General features: G+C 41.1%; 1 protein-coding gene and 1 pseudogene across 1 annotated transcript in view; one reads left to right on the top strand and one right to left on the bottom strand.

Annotated features, from left to right (window-relative positions):
* Positions 1-14,786, top strand: part of LOC150044701 (ral guanine nucleotide dissociation stimulator-like) — a 63,472-nt gene that overhangs the window by 26,245 nt on the left and 22,441 nt on the right. The gene's annotated exons all lie outside the window — the stretch shown is intronic.
* On the bottom strand, positions 1,498-13,296 carry LOC150044702 (glutathione reductase-like; annotated as a pseudogene).

The following is a 14,786-nucleotide window of genomic DNA, read 5'->3' as shown; positions in this document are numbered from 1 at the left end:
TTCCACACTAAGCAAAGTATTTCACTTTGTATTAGATTTACTTTGGCATGCTTTCTGAAGGTGATTTGAAGGTTATACCCATCCATAAACTTAGGGGTATTTTTAGCCTCTTTTTTTTTTTTTTAAATAAAAAGCTGTAACAGACATTATTCTTTTGGTCTCATATTTTTGAAGAGCATTTTCTACCTTAATATTTTTCATAAAAGGAAATGGTTATGCACATTTTTAACTCCATAATGACATAAACTAAGGAATCCTAAAATAGTAACAATAGAGAATGAAGCCTGAAAATGTATTTGTCTCTCTTACACGGCCTTGGTGGAACTAAGTTTAATACAGTACTTTTGTAATTTGTTCTAAAGAAGCAAGTTACGCATATGATTCAGGTAGAAGAGTTTTCGTGAAATTATGAATTGTTTCATAAGTTCAAGTCTGTTCTGAATCACTGTAGAGAAATGCAGTAGTTGTTCCATTCTGTGTTCCCTGTTGAAGTGCAAATATTCTCTCTGAAGCTAAAAGATACATAGGATTTTTTTTTTCATTCTTAGGGTTTGTAAGAATGTTGGGAAAATATCTGATGCAGAAGGTATTTATTTGTGGTCAGAAAATAAAGATAAATATAAAAAATAGTTTAAAAATAACGATCATTAAAGTCATTGAAAACAAAAGAAAGAATATAACTGGACTATTAGAGAAAGGTCACATCTTTGAAACAACTTTACAATATGCAGAGCACAGTGCTGCTTTCAAAAATACAACAAAAAAAACAAAGACTGTGTGTTGCATATTTATGTATCAGTAGCTTCAGTCGTTTTCAGCTTGAAAAATTAGCAGGCCGGGCTGGGAGTGTAGATGTATGACTGTAATTCTAGTACTCAAGACAGCAGGACATAGACAGGCAACAGTGGATCACTCCTGTAGTCCTAGTTACAGGGGGCTGAGACCTGGAGGATCAACATTCAATTCAGCTAAGGCATAAAATCCTTGAGACGCTATCTCCAATTCATCACCAAAAACCAGGACTGGAGTCATGGCTCAAGTAGTAGAATACCATCTGAGTAAGTGAGCCAATTGAGGACAAGGCTCTGAGTTTAAGCCCCCATGTGGAGGCAGGGTGGAGGGAAGTCACGATAGGAGGATTGAGAGTTTGAAACCAGCCTTGCCCGATCAGGAAACATGGTCTAAAAAGAGTAGCAAGATGCAATCATCCAAATACATACATTAACTTCATTGTACTTCATACAATTTTAAATGTGGGATGAGGCTAAAAGAAGGAAAAAAAGTAGCATGGAGCTAATAAAACTTTAAAATATTTATTACTGTCACATAAATCGAATTACTGTCACATATAAGCTAACAATAAAATAAAAAAATTTCCAGTGTCAGAAGATCTGGATTGAAATAAAGGAATATACAAAAGTGAACAAGAAGTAAAGATCATTTGGCTCATCTCAGAAGTCTACTGGTCCAGCTGCCAGCCATTTAGTCTCTGGGTTCTCAACGGAGTGTGACCAGTTCTTCTGAAGAGGTAGGGTGAATGGCCACTGTGTTGTCAAAGTCAGCCTTTGTTGCACCCATTTTTACTGCCCACAGCAAAGCCCTGCAGCATCTCCTCACACCCGATTCCCTGCATATGGATCCCAACCATCTTTTCTTCTTCGTTAGCACAAACCATTTTCATCACACATTTTGTTTTCCTTGTGGTCACTGCATGGTACATTGGGGTAAAGGTGGTTGAGTAGATTTTCACATTGTCTTTTCCGTATTTATGAACAGCTTCATCTTCTGTGAGTCCCACTGTCCCAATAGGAGGGTGGCTGAAGACCACAGTAGGGATGTTGTCATAGTTCAATTTAGAATCTTCTTTGCATTCAAAAAGTCTATGGGCAAGTTTTCGGCCAGCAGCTTTTGCAACTGGAGTAAGAAGAGCTTTTCCACAGACGTCTCCAACTGCATAGATACCTTTGACATTGGTATTCTGGAATTCATCTACGATGGTATGACCTTTCTCATCAGCTTTAATTCCCAGTTTATCTAAATTCAGGCTCCTGGAATTTGGATTCTGCCCAATGGCCCAGAGAAGGCAGTCCACCTGTGGAATTGTGGTTAAGGTGGGTTTTCTACCAGGAGCTGCAGTAACCATGCAGAATTCCAAGCCTGATGGAGGCTTTTTTAACTTCCTTGACCTGTGAGTACTTCAAGACCTCCACACCAGCATTCTGCAGCTCTTCCGTGCAGTTGGAACTGATCTGCAAATCAAAATTTCTAAGGATCGTATCGTGCCGTATCATGAGTGATGTCTTAGAGCCCGAGACAGACAGGATGCCAGCTATCTCCACAGCAATGTAGCCTGCACGCACGATGACACTGCGGCTAGGCAGCTCTCTAGCTGAAAAAAAAACCATCACTGGTTATTCTCAGGCTGGCACCAGGAATGTGGTTCTCATCAGGATGTGAGGGCATGCCACCAGTGGCAATCAGGATGTGAGAATGGTGTATTTTTTCCCACTGACCTCAATCATGGGCTGCGGGCCATCTGTGAATGCTGCATGGCCTGGATGATTTCTATATGGGACTTAGACAGCCTGGCCAGGAAAGTCCATGAGACTCCTTTGCAATGAACTACACAGAGGCAGTAAATAGTAGGGCCATCATCATGAACAAAATACCACAAGTTGTAGCTTACCACTGGCAGGAACACACTAAAATAATTTTCATGGACTTTCCTGCCCAGGCTGGCTTTGAACCACGATTGTCAGATTTCAGCAATCAAAGCATGTAGTATTATAGATAAGAGCCATGAGATAAACATCTTTGACTCTTGTCTTCTTTCACCTTTTTTTATTTCTTTAGTTGCTCATTATGATTATTTGAGGTTCTCTAGTTTTTTGTTTGGAGCTATTCACTCACTGTCATTTATTTTCTAGTTTACCATTTGGAAGCTCTGATACTTGGGCCACAGGCCAATTATTGGCTTTGTTGTTTACCTGTTGTGGTGCTTGAACTTAGGTTCCGTGCTATTCTGGAGCTTTATTTTATTTTGCTAGTTTTGGGGCTTGAATTCAGGGCATGAGCACTGTCCTTGGGCTTTTCTCAAGGCTAGTACTCTGCCACTTGAGCCACAATAGCACTTCCAGCTTTTTCTATGTATATGGTACCAAGGAATCAAACCTCGGTCTTCATGCATGCTAGGCAAGCACTCTTACCACTAGGCCAAATTCCTGGCCCCTATTCTGGAGCTTTTTACTCAAGTATAACAGTCAGAGCCTGGTCAATGCCCTCCAAAATTATTTTCCTCAAAGTCAGTAGAGAGTACCATTAGAGCCAAAACTGGACTTCAGAGGGTTTTTGTATGTTTGTTTTAACTTCAAGGTTTACTCTACAACATGAGCCACAGTTCACATTCTGCCCCTCGCCCCTATTTTGTGGTTCATAGTTGATAAGAGTGCCCTGGTTACACTAGGGCACTAACACAGAGGCTTGAAATCTGAGGATCATGGTTCTAAGTCAACCTGGCAAGGAAAGTCCATAACACTCCTATTTCCAATGAATCACACAGAGGCAGAAAGTAGTAGAGCCCTAATCATGAACAAAACACCCACAGTTTAAGCCCATCACTTGCAGGCACACATTGAAACAACTCTCATGGACTCTTCTGCCCAGGCTGACTTTGCACCACAGTCTTCTGAAGTCAGTGAGATTAGCAAGTAGGATAGAGGCATGAACCATGCTTTCGGGCTTCTGTTTTCTCTTTAATATCTCCTCCTTTTTAATTTATTGTTGTTTCTTGTATTGTTAGGATCTAATAGCCACATATTAAGGATACCATGCACCATTTGTTCCTTTGGTCTTGACTTGTCTCACTCAACATGATTCACTCTAGATTCATTCACTTCCCTGCAAATGCCATTATTTTGTCTGTTGGCTATGTAGAATTCCATATGTAGAATTCCATTGTGTGTGTTTGTATATATATATATATATATATATATATATTTGTGTGTGTATATATCTATATGTGTGTGTGTGTGTGCATGCGTGTGTGTATGTGTATCTCACATTTTATGTATCCATTTATCTGCAGTAGGGCATCTGGGTTGTTTCCATCACTTGGCTATTGTGAATAGTACAGAGATGAACATAGCTGAGCAGGTGTCCTTATCATATCATGGGCTATGATGTTCAGGATAGATGCCCAGGAGTGGTATGGTGGGATCGTAGGGAAGGCCAGACCCTAAGTTTAAGTGCCTCAATGGGGGAGGGAGGTAAACAAGCCAGTAGTTGCCCTGTTACCTAAGTAGCAGAGCCTCTAAATTTGGAGACAAAATTTAACCAAAAAAAATTTTCAGGGAGAGTGTTTACTCCCCAACAAGAAACTAGAGGTCTTGAAATAATCAAACTGAACTACAAAGAAATTATATAAACAAATAGTGAACTAAAAAAAAAAGAAAAAAACTAGATGAAAAAAAGGGGAAAGCAGAGAGGAGCCAATTAAAAATTTTCAAATTATGTCACACACCTAGGACTTGCTGAGGTTGCAGAAATCTGAGGATTGTGTTTCAGAGCTGGATTGGCAGGAAAGTCCATGAGACTTGTTTAAATGACTGGCAGTGGTGGGCTTTGGTTTTCTGTGTTTGGCTCATGGCTAGAGATCTACTACTTCTTGTCTCTTGCCAGATAATTTCAGGTAAAAGTCTCATGGACATTCCTGCCTAGACTGGCTTCATACCACAATCCTCAGATGTCAGAGCCTGTGTAATGCTCCCATGTTCACGTGAGACTCTTTCTCCCATAATCTACCAAAAAGAAAGAGAGATAGAGAAAGAAAGAAGAGAAACAAAAAAAGACAAGGAAAGAGAAATATGAGAAGAAAACAGAAAGAAGCAAAGAAAGAGATAAAGCAAGAATGTAAGAAAGAAAAGAAAAGAAAGGAAGAAAGCTTTCACTCCAGGTGTTAATCCTGCATACCTGAATGGAAAAAAGCAAAGCAACCAATCTCAGAGTGGCCAATCCTACCAACCAGTTTCAGGATGTAAAAAAATGATAAAGAAAAAAGGAACAAAAATGAAATAAAAGGAAAGAGAAGATACCAAAGTGATAACTAAAAATATCATTCATGTCTGTATTCTAGAGTTGCTCAGGTCAAAAAAATCACAGGATTGTGATTAAAAGCCAGCCTTGCCAGGAAAATCCATGAGAGTTTTTTAGTGTGTGTCTGAAAGTGATGGGCTTAAATTAGGGGAAGTTTGTTGTTGTTGTTGTTTTGTTTTTTTGGATTAGGACACTACTGCTTTCTACTTCTTGCTTCTGGTTGGTTTGTTGGAGATAAGATTCTCATGGACATTCCTGTCCAGGCTGACTTAGAACCATAGCCCTCAGATTCCAAGGCTCAATGTAGTGCCCTTTTGTCTATTCAGGGCACTCATCTCCTGAATCATCAAAATAATGAAAAAGCAGAAGCTGAGTTATAGTTTATGTAGTAGAGCATGCTAGTTTTGAATTTAAAACAAAAAAAGTCAAAAATCAAGTTTTGCCCTTAAGTATACTCCATGCTAGCTTTAAGAAAAAAAAAAATTTTTTTAAAGCAATTCATGGACAGTGAGCAGGCCCAGAGTTCAAACCCTTGCACCAGAACAAAAAAATCTCAAAGCCAGTGGATGACCTGTGGCCAAGGTGACAGAGCTTCAAAATGTTAAGAAAAGAAATTTTTTTAAAGAAGAGAAGAGCCAATTGAAGAAATTTACATCAAGGATCACACCTGTAATCCTGCCTGGTAAATTCTGAGTTTCGAGATTGAAAACCAGCCTGGGCAGGAAAGTCCATGAGACTTGTTTTAGTGAGTGGCACTTGTGGGATGGAACTTGCTGTGTTTTGCTCGTGGCTAGAATTCTACTTCTTGTCTCTTGGTGGTTAATTGAAGCAAAGAGTCTCATGGACTTTCCTGCCCAGGCTGGCTACAAACCACAATCCTCAGATTTCAGAGCCGAGTATGTCCCCATATTCACAAGACTCTTTCCCCTGTAAACAACCAGAAAATGAAAGGAATGAAGAAAGGGAAAGAGGGAGGGAGGTCTGGAGGGAGGAAGGAAGGAAGGAAGGAAGGAAGGAAGGAAGGAAGGAAGGAAGGTAGGTATGTATCCAGGAATCCAGGAAGCCTGTTGTTGAGCTGTGGCTCCCAATTTGAACCTGCTACTCGTTAGCAAAATAAAGCAAAGTAGAGCAAAACACCGCAGGGAGAATGGCCAATCCTTATCAGAAACCTAGAAAACCTCAATAAAAAACAAAGAGAAAAAAGAAACAACAATAAATTAAAAGAGAAAACTGAGACTATTGAAAACATGGTTCATGCCTCTATCCTACTCGCTAATCTCACTGACATCAGAGGACTATGGTGCAAAGTCAGCCTGGGCAGGAGAGTCCATGAGAGTTGTTTCAGTGTGTCCCTGCAAGTGATGGGCTTAAACTGTGGGTGTTTTGTTCATGATTAGGGCTCTACTACTTTCTGCCTCTGTGTGATTCATTGGAAATAGGAGTGTTATGTACCTTCCTTGCCAGATCATGGAGATAAGAATTTCATGTATTTTCCTACCCAGGATAGCTTGGAACTACAGTCCACAGATTTTAGGATACTATTTAGTACTCTTGGTTTGTCATGGGACTCTTATCTATTAAAAACCAGAAAAAGCAGAAGTTGAGTTGTGGCTCAGGTAGTTGGGCATGTTAGTCTTGAATTTAAAAAATAATAATTTAAGAATAATCTTCTAGGAGAGTCACCAGGTCTTGATCTGAAGCCCTAAGTATCAGCACTAAAAAAATAACAATTGGAACTTGAATTTTGCCTTTTATTGTACATCTTGCTTGCTTGGACAGAAAAAAAATACTCATGGACAGTGACTGGGCCCAAAATTCAAACCCTCACACAAGAATTCGAAAACCTAAAGCCAGCTTTAAGATGTAAAGTCTTCTAGCTTCATCCTAATAACCCAAACAAATAAAAAGTAAAAACACAAACTGAGTGTGAGTGTCTAGGCTCTAACAACAAGCCAGAAGACCTGAAATTTTAGCGGGGGTGGGGGAAAAAAAGGAAAAGAAAAAAACAGTAAAAGCAACAATGAAATCAAAGGAAGGTGAAAGAAGTCAGGAGCCAATTAAATAATTTTCAATCATGGCTCACATCTGAAATCCTACCTGCTTTGTTGGCTGAAATCTGAGGATTGCATTTTGAAGCCAGCCTGGGCAGGAAATTCCATGAGAAAAGAAAAGAAAAAGAAACATAAATAATTAAGGTTTGGCTAAAATTCTACAGCCTGCTTTGACAAAAAAATGTCAAGGACAGTTTAGTAACCTGTCAGGAAAGCTGTCTAATACTTTAAAAAATATATTTAAACTTCTTGACCACCTGTGGTGGACCACATGTGGTGTTTTCCTTGTGGTAAGGACCACCTGCTTTGGTGTTTATCTTTAAACACTGAGCCCCAGGGAAAGTTGGGGCTGCTTTCTATAATCCTTAAGGTGGTCTGTAGCTGCTGTGCTGTTACTAAACTGAATCCTAGCTCAGTTCACTGAATGCTGGTGACTCTATTGCTAGGGGATTCGGGACCCTCCCAAATCTAGGATATCACAGGGGCCCCTCAAAATGACCGGGATATTACAAAAGTATACTAGGCCCTGCTTTGAAGCCCTAGGAAAACACCAAAGAAATGAAGGACAAAACCAAACTAAAAAAGAAATGTTAACTTGTAGCTAAGAGTCTGCTAGGCTTGCAGAAAAAGTAAAAACAACCCAATAAAGGAAAAGGATGGCTCAAGAAGAAAAGAGCCATTTGAACATTATAAATCATGGCTCACATCTTGTATCTTGAATGTAAAAGAGGGTAAGAGAATATAAAAGCCACAAAAGACCTTAAAGTGAGCAGGGTGACTTTTAGAAGGCTGAGAGTTGTGGATTTTAATTTTTACCCAGCCCAAGTGGGACAAATCCATGACATTTGTAACAATAAACACACAGGGAGAGCTGGGAGTTTAGCTTAGTGGTAGAGTGCTTGCCTAGCATGCACAAAGACCTGGGTACAAGGTACATAGAAAAAGTCAGAAGTGGGGCTGTGGCTCAAGTGGTAGAGCTCTAGCCTTGACAAAGTCCAGGACAGATCCTGAGTTCAAAAAAGGGGGCAAAAACAAAACAAAGCCAGAAGAGATTTCACTGTTCAAGTGGTGGATTAGTAGCCTTGAGCAGAAAAGCTCAGGGACAGCTCTCAAGAAAGACCTGATTTCAAGCTGTATAACCGGCAGAGAGAGGAGGGGAGGGAGAGAGGGAGAGAGAGAGAAGAGAGATAGAGGCAAAAGGACAGTGAGACAGACTAGAGTTGAAAAAAATTAAGATGAAGCAGTGCACAGTATCTCATGCTATAATCCTAGTTACTCTAGAGGCTGAGATCTCAGGATCGTAGTTCAAAGCCATGAGACTCTAATCACCAGAAAAGCAGAAGTGATGCTGTGGCTTCCAAGGGGTAGGGCGGTAGCTTGATATGAGGAGCTCAGGGAAAATATCCAGGCCCAGAGTTCCAGTCTCATGACTTACAAAAACAAAACAAAAAACAGTAGTTGTTTAATAAGACACAAAGATCTAAGAATTTTTTTGACAATGCAAGTTAAAATAAAACAAAGCTGACCTGACTCAAAATTTACCCCAACCAATAGAAAATGATTTAGTTTTCCTATCAGAGAGGTCAGTTACTTAGAACTGAAACTTTATAACATATGTGGAAGTGGATCATTCTCTGACCCCTGTGGCAGTGCAGCCTTGGGAGAACTGATCAACTGTGCTCTGTTTGATTTTTCTTATTTCCCTTGTGTTCTGGGACTAGTCCTGTATGGGGTGAGGAAAGAGGAGGGGGTTTGGGCACAGGCAGTAATAATCACTCTTGAGGTGCTTGCTCATGAGAGGGACACACAGAATTCAGTAATTAATGCCATATTTTCTCTCTTTTTTTGCTTCCTTTTTAGCTTTTTTCAGCTTCTTTTAGTTTACAAAGCAAGGGTGGAGTTATATCACACTTATGAGGAAAATATGGATTAATCTACACACTGTATGTAAAATTAGAATTAAAGAGGAAGAAGATGGTGCCAAAGCACTTGAGACCATCTTAGCTTTATTCCAGAAAAAGAGAGAGTTGTGGAATCCCAGGAGACAACTATCCTAAATCAACAACTACAAATTTAAGAAGCAACAGAGAACTATATGAATGGGAAGAAAAAAACATAAAGCTTATAACTAATCATTAAAATAGACAAAGTTTATCCTTCTTTAGATGGAAAGATGAATTTTAGCAGAGCAGACATGATGGGTTCAATGTTCATAAGGCAAACTAAAAAAGAAACTTTAGAAAACAGAGTGAGATGGAAAATAGAATATCAGGAATGGAAGCTAAAACACAAGATCTGGAACAGAGTCATCAATCTAGAAAAATCGGTCAATATTAAGAGAAGTACAAGAATGTGCAGACGCAGTCAAGAAATCTAAGCTTCATATGATAGGAGTTGATGAAAGGGAAGAGTTTCAAATGAAGGGAATGCAACACTTATTCACCAAGATTATAGCAGAGAACTTCCCTAACTTCAAAAGGAGAAATCTCACATTATTATCAGAACACCAAATAAACAGGACCCAAAAAGGAACTCTTCCAGACAGATCATAGTAAAAACATTAGAGGTGAATTGTAAGGAGCTGATTCTTAATGCTTCAAAAACAAAGAACTATATTACAATGGAAAAAAAATAGAATCACTGTAGACCTTTCCACACAAACCCTAAATGCAAGAAATACTTGGAAAAATACCATTCATCACCTGAAGACCCACAAGTGCAAACCCAGACTGATATATCCAGTGAAATTACCATTTATATTTGGGGGAGAAACAAGATTTCATTCCAAAGAGAAACTATATGAATTTATGCACACTAAACCAACATTACAAAAAATAATCAAAAGCAAAAGCAGAACAGCAGGAAGTCCCATCAAGAAGCTATCATCTATAAATCAGTAAGCACAAAGGGGGAAAAAGAAAGAAGGAAAAATGACACAGGACAGTAATCACTTCTCCATAATTTCCCTAAATTTGAATGGCCTGAACAACCCAATTAAAAGACATAGAACAGCAGATTGGCTTAGGAAACAAGACCCATCAATTTCCTATCTCCAAGAGATCTACCTCACTGCCAAAGATAGAAACAAACTCCAAGTGAAGGGATGGAAAAGAATTTTCCACTCCAAAGCACAATGCAAAAAAGCAGGAGTAGCAATCTTATTCTCTGACAAAAATAACTTCTCCGTAAAGTCAGTACATAAACATGGCCACTACATATTACTAAGGGGGGTCAATTCATAACCAGAATATTACAGTTATAAAAATTTACTCTCCAACATGGGAGCACCTAAGTATGTCAAGCAAACTCTCTTAGAGTTACAGTACAAGACAGACTCAAACACATAATGGGGTACTTCATATTAGAATTAAAACTGAATTCAAGATTAAAAGATTAGGGCACTTAGCTTTGTTGTAAAGAGGGAACACAAACACCCCTAAAGTATGCATAAGTGTGCTAAGAACGGGGCATACAGAGAGGACAGTATTGTCAGCCAGCCACAGACAGTTGGCCTTCATTGTGATGATTGATCTTGTTTTGTCTTTGCAGAACTTCTCCTTGATTTTCCCAGAGAAAATCAGTTGTATGTGTTTTCAGGCAGTTCAAATTGTAACTACCTCAGCAGTGTGGTTTCTATTGGATTTAAGAGTCCAGAGATTCAAGCTTATTGTCTCTTCTATGGCCCTGGTATTACCAACCCCTGGCTGGGGTGGTTCTGCCATGACCAGATGAATGGGTGAGAAGATTGCCTGGGTTAGTGACAGGGCTTCTGGCTCTCAATGGCTTTGGTGTCTTTCAGGGCTCTTCACTGCCATCCCTGGTTCTGCCTGCTACTGGGCTTGCACAAGCAGCAAAATCTCTTCAAAGCAGACATTATCCTGCTGGCCATCTCCTTCCTGCACCATTTTCTTCTGGAGCTAGGTACTCTGCCATCATGTGGTGACTACTCAAAGGGAAAAACAAGATCCTCTGAGGTAGTTTTGTCCAGCCCCAAAACAAGAGCAGCCAGCAGCAGGCTGGGAGTGCAAAGCAGGAACTTTCTGTGCAGCTTCCTCTGGCAACATCTTAATTTTGTAGCAGTCATATTTCCTAGGCCTCATCTCAGGCTTCTTGCAGCCCTGACTCTTGGTAACCTGCAAGATGCTGCTCTCATTCTGGGGTTGTGCAGAGGGCAGGGACAGCTCTATGTTTCTTCCAGGCACTTTGAGAGGGAGGAGCCCTGGAGGCTAGCCATTGAATCATGATGTGGGGTGAGGCTGTGGCTAGAGCTCCTCTGCAGGAAGAAGAAGGGAATGACAGGCAGGGAGGCACTTCTGCCTGTTTGCTTCACATCACAGGGCAGCAGACACTGAGATGGCAATGGCAAAGTGCAAATCTGGAAAGGCAATCTCTCTATCCCTCCCATAAGACGGTGAAAAGGGTAGTGACAGTGGCCTGTGGCTGAATACCCCAGTGCATTATTTGAGTTGTTACAGGGCTGACTCTCCCTGGCTTTAGGCCGTCTTTAATGAATATGTGGCCTTCACATCATGAAATGGTCTGTAGAAATGATGTGTGGATCTGAGACTCACTTTGTCCCATGGCACATATCCTGTTTACAACTATTGGGTTTAACTGCTTGAGCAGGGGCTCAGCTGGATACAGGAAACCTCCCTCAACTGGATCGAACCACCGGTGGTCACGATTCATTGTGTATCTGTCCTCTGCTTGAGGGTCTAGAGTTAAGAGCTGCAAAAGGATGTTATATCATTTGATAGTCAGGTGAGATGGTATATCATACCTGACCTGTACAATCTCTGTGCAGAGCTAGTTTGAAGTGCTCCCTATAAACGGGAATTCTCCTGAAACCATAAATGACAAGACAGTGTCCAGACAGCAGACATCTACCTTGAAGTGATCGTAGGCTTGTTTCAGGTATATTTCATTGGCATGAAACACATAGGCACCATGAATATCTGTGATCAATTGCTCTGGGGCAATCTTTAGGGTCAACCCAAAGTCACTGACCATGGTGTTGCCCTTTTCATCCAGAAGGATGTTGTAAGGCTTAACGTCCAGGTGTTCAATCTCATTCCAATGGAAGTACTGCACTGTAATTCTTATCTGCTTCAGCAACCTCCTGGCTTCCTTCTCATAAAGCCGGCGTGATGCTTCTATCAAGCTCTGCAGGTTTCCCTTGGTGGCCATTTCCATCACCAGGTAGACATGTTCCTCTCGCTGGATCACTTGATACACCCTGATTACATGGGGTGATTCAGAGCCTTGACAATGTCCACCTCATTTTCCACCAGCAGGGGGTACTCTTGTCCCCAATATTTTCCCTGCTACCTCACAGTCTGTAAGGTCACAGTGATAGGTAGGTCTTCATCACTTGCCCAAATGTACCATAGCCTGCTGTACATGGTATTGGCTGACAAGGACGTCCTCTTCTGTGCAGGAGAATGTAGTACATTTGCTGTCTGTTGACTCCATTTCCTCATGGGATGGCAGGGAGTCAACCTTATCCAAACAGCTAATAAAATATGGTGGAAGTAAATTTTAACTATAGTAGCTACATAAGTATGACAATAAATATAAACAATATAAATATGAAAATTACCTAAATCAATGTAGTAAGTATCACATTTTAAATTTTGCTAAATCAATTCAGTGGTAGCATATCTTAAAATAAATTAGCACAATCTAAACGAGAGAATAATGAAAATCCCCAAAGCTGTGCAATGCAAAGCCTTCCTTTCTCCCCCACCCTCCTCAAAACCTATTAGCCTAGATCTGATTTAGTTTAGCAAGTCATGAAAGGATCTCTCTCAGCAGAGCAACTGCTTTCTGTAACCCCTGTAGGGGTTACCATTGTGACCTCATAATGGTATGTGAGCTCAGTGAGGAAAAGGGCCAGTCACAGCAGGGCCTAGTGACATGGAGGAATGGATCAATCACACAAAGGCCCAGTGCCATAATGGAGGAATGGGCCAGTCATAGCAAGGCATAGACCTCTCGATGTTCTAGCTCTTAGGAGTGTTGTCAAGGACTTCAGGTTTACAGCGATGGACATCATCATGGCAGCATTTCAGGAACCATGAGGATGGTACCTAAGGTGGTCCTTCTTCAGGCCATGAGATCCTTGGACCACCTCCTGCAGGAACACTGTCCCCATGCTCCAGGCAGAAGGATGTGCCTTCTTGTGGGTAGGTCTTGGGACTTGCTCCAGCAATCTTTGAGTTTTATAGCTTTTTTTTTCCCCCAGAGCCAGGGACCAAACTCAGGGCCTTGCACTTGCCAGGCAAGGGCTCTTCCGCTAAACCAAATCCCCGACCCCTTGCTCCAGCAATCTTTGAAACCATAGTGAATCACAAGCCCTTGCACACCTGGTGTATTGCAAAAGACTAGAGTGGCATCAAGTTTAAATAACACCCTGGGATTCTGGGAAGATGAAGGATCAGGGTATGTCTTTCTGAGCTCTCACCAACATACCAGTTTTAGCATTGTAGTGGAAAGTATATAGCTAAAGAATGACACCAAGTAAGTTGTAGTAGAACAGAGATCTCAGAGAGGAAAAATTCATGCAGCCTGCTTAAGAAAAAAATTTTGAGCCCTCACCCAGCATGGCAGCTGCCACTCTCCAGAGCAGCTGCATCAAGACAAAGGCACCTGGATAGTGAGCGCTCAGCACCTCACTTACCTGCGGCACAGCCACCTGCAGTGTCTATGAGCGGAAGTCTTCATCCTGCAGGCTACAGACGCAGGTCTCAGAAGGAGCCAGGAACCAAGCAGAAGTGGGAGTACCTCACTAATGTCATTCTCATTCTTGCTTGCAGAGTGGCATTGGGAAGGTAGCCCCTCCCCCACCGGCTGAGAGCAGAGCCATCTTGGCTACTGGGCAAAGTCCCAGCTAGACCAACTAGCAGATAACTGGAGCCTGAAAAGTGGTGTTGGGAGCACCATTCCTCAAAAGGGCAAAGGGCAAGAACAATTCCTTCCTGGGTAGCTTGGGTTCCCTCGCCCAGGAAACCAAGCCAGAGGTGGCTCCACCCCAAGAGTAACCTCACTTAAACTACAAAGACAATAGTAGCTCCAGGCTGTATCAGTCCAGATAGAATACAACTCCATTCACTTTCAAGCTACTGAAAACCACCAACTTTCTCCTGCAGGACACACAGAGCTCATTGCCTTGCTAGTAAATGAACCTGGGTGGGCAGCCACAGAGAGGCCAAGTCTGTGAGGCAGAACTTTTACTGTCCAATCAAGCAAACTGATCACAAAAATTAACTAAGCCAATGGAAAAGAAATTATCATAGGAGAAAAGAGGCTTCATAGAGACTGGATGCCAAATTCAGTGGAGACACAATGCACTTAACTCTCCAATAAAACAGCATAGACTGTCTAGTTGGATCAAAAAGCAATATCCATATTTCTGCTGTCTTCAAGAAACACATCTTGCCCCCAAAACAAACATATTCTGAGAGTGGCTTGAATAAAATTGATCAAGATAATGGCCCCCATACACAGGTTGTTTTTGCCATCCTCATTTCAGATAAAATAGACTTCAAACTAAATTTAGTGAGAAGAGACGTTATTACTACTAAAGGGATCTCTCCTTCAGGAGGATATAACCATCCTAAATATCTACAGACCTAATGCCAGAGC

This window comes from Megascapheus bottae, chromosome 29 (assembly GCF_031878675.1).
Source record: "Megascapheus bottae isolate mThoBot1 chromosome 29, mThoBot2.hap1, whole genome shotgun sequence".
NCBI lineage: Eukaryota > Metazoa > Chordata > Mammalia > Rodentia > Geomyidae > Megascapheus > Megascapheus bottae.
This window is presented reverse-complemented; position numbering and strand designations above follow the sequence as displayed.